The sequence below is a fragment of the Haematobia irritans genome, chromosome 1 (genome assembly GCF_050003625.1).
Source record: "Haematobia irritans isolate KBUSLIRL chromosome 1, ASM5000362v1, whole genome shotgun sequence".
NCBI classification, from domain to species: Eukaryota; Metazoa; Arthropoda; class Insecta; order Diptera; family Muscidae; genus Haematobia; species Haematobia irritans.
Genome location: NC_134397.1, coordinates 117842319 through 117847801, shown reverse-complemented (window position 1 = coordinate 117847801; position 5483 = coordinate 117842319).

The window sequence follows — 5483 nt, the reverse complement described above, 5'->3', positions numbered from 1 at the left end:
AATATAAACAAATATAGCAATTATCAATGTTAAGTCATGGTCTAAAGATTTAAATCCGATTCGATAACCTCGATAGAGAAAGAATGACCCTAAATTTCAAATGGGGATATTACAAAAAATATGATTGTATTAAAACAAAGGTTAAAAGACTACAACAACTGATTTAATTATGCCCTCGCTCAAGAGTCCTACATATTTAGAAAAAATCTACGATTTAATTTAATTTACTTTAACTTCATTAAGCTCAGTCTGATTTAATAGATTTTTTTAATTTCAGTTTACTTTAACATAATTTAAATAATATAATTCAGTTTAATTTTATTTATATTATTTTCATTTAATCTCATTATTTTTCGTTGCATTTTACCTAGTTTATTCAACAAAATTTAAAACTTTTTTTCATTGAAATGAACTTAGTTTAGGCTTAATTAAAAAAAATGGTTTTAATAAATTTTAAACTAATTTATTATTTATTATATTATACAATGTTATGTTTTAATTTAATTTAAATTTAACTTTTCGGGTTTTCTATGCCATATAACATATCCAAAATATTAATGGGTAATTTTTTTAATAAATCTTTATTTTAAGTTTTAAAAAATACTTTTGATTATTCATAAAGTGGGCTTAAGTATATACGAAACTTATAAAAACTTATAGAAACGAAAAATATATAAACTAAAAAATACTAAACATTTAATTTCCGCGATCTTCTTAATTCATACACATATTAAATTACGTTATTTAATTTTTATTGGCTTTTTCATACCCTCCACCATAGAATGTCATTCTGTTTGTAAATAATATGGGTCTTGGTGAAATTCAGAGTCGATCTAGTGATGTCCGTATGTTTGACTGTTGAAATAACCATATCTTCCGAACGATACAAGCTATTGACTTGAAACGTGATTATAGCTATTGAAACGTGATTATAGATATTTGGATGGTATTGCAATTGGGAGCCACCGTGGTGCAATGGTTAGCATGCCCGCCTTGAGTACACAAGGTCGTGGGTTCGATTCCTGCTTCGACCGAACACCAAAAAGTTTTTCAGCGGTGGATTTGTCCCACCTTAGTAATGCTGGTGACATTTCTGAGGGTTTCAAAGCTTCTCTAAGTGGTTTCACTGCAATGTGGAACGCCGTTCGGACTCGGCTATAAAAAGGAGGTCCCTTGTCATTGAGCTTAACATCGAATCGAGCGTACTCCGTGATAACAGAGAAGTTCACCAATGTGGTATCACAATGGACTGAATAGTCGAAGTGAGCCTTATACTTCGGGCTGCCACCGAACGACGTTCCAAATTGCACAGAAATGTCACCAGCATTACTGAGGTGGGATAATCCACCGCTGAAAAACTTTTTGGTGTTCGGTCGAAGCAGGAATCGAACCCGCGACCTTGTGTATGCAAGGCGGGAATGCTAACCATTGCACTACGGTGGCAATATTTATTAACGCATTTTCTTACAATTTCGGACAGCCAAATATTTCGGGACTCTCGTAAAATATGCTAAATATCAGCCAAATCGGTTCAGATTTAGATATAGCTCCCATATATCTTTCGTCCGATTTGCACTTCTATGGCCTCAAAAGCTAGAGTTTTGAACTGATTTCCTTCAAAATTTGCACAAGGAGTACGTTTAATAGTATCGTTATTTGTGCCAAATTTTCATATTTAGATATATATCTTTCGTCCGATTTGCAATTATATGACCGCGGAGGCCAAAGTTATTCTCCCGAAATTTTGCAGAGATAGCAGAATTTTAAAATTGGACAAAATCGATTCAGATTTAAATACAGCTCCCATATATATGTACGCCAGACTTGGGGAAGTATGCCAGAATGTTTCATATTTTATACCCATTTTCAAAGGGCAGTTTCCTCCAATTGATTCGATAGTTTCCACAGAGAATATATTTAATATGCTATTTAAGTGTGTCATCCTGATCTAATTAGTTCAGATTTAAATAAAGCATTTTTACACAAAATTCTGTGATGATTTCCCCGTATCGTAGTCATATCCAGCACACTGTAATGCCAGACTTTCCACAGAACGGTCGAGTTTTAAATAAAGCTCCGACTTGACCAAATAATATATCACAACCCACAATTGACCACATATCTTGACGAGATCTAACCAATATCCTTGTAAGATCAAATTGTCCTATATCTCGAATACATATGTGTCGCCCGATAAATCATAAATGCTCTTTTGTACAATTTAATTAATATGGCTCTAGCTTTGTATTTCCCATATATTTCACTAAAATTGTGCTACATCCCAGGACCTTAGCCGATTTAAATTTTAAATTTAAATTACTAGAGATTTTGTAGAAGTACAAAAAATTGTCTCTAAATCGGTTAAGATATAAATATTTGTGTATAGGAAATTTGAAGGAGTTGAGATGGTAACACAAATTTTGGTCTACATATTGGTTAAGGGTATGATATATACCTTAGACTTTACTTACTTGTTTATTTATTTATTTTTTTTATAATAAATTTTCTTAAATCACAATTTATGGAAGATAATTCGGCATCAATGGAGTTATACAAACCTGTGTTATCGGGCTTCTTTCGCCATAGCCCCATAATACATCGGTTCATAATTACATAAAGCAACCCTATAAACCGATCCCCAGATTCTGCATTCATTGAAATAAATATTACTTTTCTGAGGAACGAAATTTTATAGAAAAAAGATGTTTTCCTTCGTTAAATTAATTTTCTTTGCGGTCAGTCGTTAGGTTGCCTATTGTAATAGCTCAAGTGGTGAACTTCTGTCTCAATCAATGAGTGCTGCCGCTATTCTACTTATAGCTTTATAACAAGGGATCTAATATTTATAGCCGACACTCGTCTTATTGCGTGTAATAAAGTCGGATTTAATTCATGTTTAAGTAGGTACTTCATTCCGGAGGAAAGTGTTTTTTCTTTGTTGTTACGTGGGACAACATTTTCATCAAATCCGATTGATATTATTGATATTATTTATCGGTTCATAATGATATGTAGCCTCATATAAACTAATTCCTAGATTTGACATCATGAAGCGGCTTGTGATGTCAGTTTATGCCCTCTATTTCTCAAACCAAAATTGGTCCACATATTGGTTTAATAAATTTAACATTTATGACCAGTATTAATGACGAGAATTATTTATCGAATTAAAACAGTATTATTAAAACCATGTATTGAATAATACGTTAAACCAGGGTAGGTTCAATTGTCCACGTTATCGGTATAAACATCACTATTACTTACATTTGACGCCATGTTTTGTATTCCATTAACTAATCATTGATCTACTTCTGATTCATTCCCACACGCATTGATTATATGGTTATTGGTTGTCGTTGTGTTTGCTCTCTCTTTCTGTCTCTTTCGAATTCCTATGTATGGAGTGGGTGCCATTACTAAACATGGGTATCGAGTCAGGTAGTCGAACTTTTTAGAGCGAAAATTTAACTAAAGTTATTTTTTTGAGATTTTTCAATGAGTTGTTAAACTACTGTACTGATGTTTTTGGATTTTTACCTAGCATTAAAAAAAACCACAGGCACCAAATCATTATTATATTAAATAAGCCGTAGTTCATAACAAAGTAAAAAAAAAATTGAACCCAATATTTCACTAAAGTCGATTTAATTCCATTTTAGTTCAGGGAATTAAATCATTATTATTATTAAATATGCCGTATTTCATAACAAAGTACATGCAATCATAAAATGTTATGTATAGTTATATAATATTACATTATACCCTCAAAAAGGTCGACCCAATCATTCCATTAAAGTCGATTTAATTCTGTTTTAGTTCATGGAATTATTACGTTTTAAGAAAGTTTCCATGTCTTCAATAATATTTTACGTAAGATAGTTAAATTACCATAACTAAACCAGAGAAAAAATTATATACAAAAAAATATAAAAATTAACTAAATTCGTGCCTCCCACAAAATAGTTCAGAATTTCTTACAATTTTCAAATTTAACCAATAATGCGCTCATCTTGAACTTCGTATACTTTAATATGTGAAAAAATAATAATTTTGTCTAATAAGTTTTCTTGGGTTGGTCGAATTATTTACTTATTATTGTGAATTCGGCGTGACAACTGCATAAAGTTTAGTGAAAATTTTCTAAAATTAATCTATTTCTTTTTTCTAAAATTAACTAAAATTTTCCTTCCGGGTGTTTTTTCAGTGTACAATTAATTTATTTGAATGTTCATTGAATTTTTTTCCTATTTAAAAATGGGACAAATCGAAGTTTGTCTACCGCCATAAAAATGGTTAGTCCCCATTTTCTGCTAATCACTGACAATGCGTCCTAAGGGGAAATACCAACTCTTAGCATTATACCCATCTGTGATAATTCAAGCGATGTTTCTGAAATTGCCGATAGTTCTGTACACTGACCGAGCATTAAAAATGAAGTAAACGAATTTCTTAAAGACTTGTTGAATATAAAACATAACAAAAATTCAATTTCTTTATGAAAAATAAAATTAATAACAAAAAAATATGAGGAACATTCTCAACGGTTTATAATGAAAATAAAATGCAACGCATGACATATTTGCATATTTCCGCTAGAAAACTCATGAAATATGAAATGGGTTGGTTATTCATGAAGCCGTTGCTCGATTCATTAGAAATGAAAAAACAAGCAAACACACACACACACACAGAGAAAAAATATTACTAACACCATAAAATTATCTTCGAGTGATCAATTTTTATTTTATTCCGGCTCACAAAATCATATAAAAGTAAAGTAGCTGGAAAGGATGAGAAAGGATATAACTGAGAAAACATAGGAAAAAACTATGAGGGACAAATATAATTCAACAAGCGGGAAAGGATTTATGCAAAAACATGCAGCAACCATATTTATTCTATGAAAATTATTCCACCAAAAATAATACTCCCATTGGGTCGTTGTACCCATGGGAGTATTGGGCGTATATGGTGCATTGAGATTTTTCATCTAAGATTATGGAAACATAATTTAAGAGCATGAACTCATTTGTAACTTGCTTTTAAAATACGTTTGTTCTGTTAGGATACAATGAAAAAAAAATATGACCCAAAATACCACTAGCAGCAATATGGCATTAAGAGTGGGAGTATGGATCTGTATTGAAAATCAAACTAAAGTTTTAATATTTTCTTGAAATTTTCAGCAAAAGTTTCCTCTCGTTGCAAAAAATCTGTAACTTTTTTTTTGATATAAAGACGGCGAGAGCACCTTCCTTTCCTTCATATGACTGTGTGAAGTTTTCAACTTTATTAAGCGATTTTTTTTAAAAGTTTTCGAGTTGCTTGAAAATTTTGTCCGATTGATTATGTACAACGAATGAAAGGGGGCATATAAAGTTCGGTCCCGGTCGGACTACTTTTTCAGGTATATGTAAGGACCCAAAACGTCCAATTACATAAAGGAAAGAGAGGGATTATCCCTATCATAATTAAAAAATATA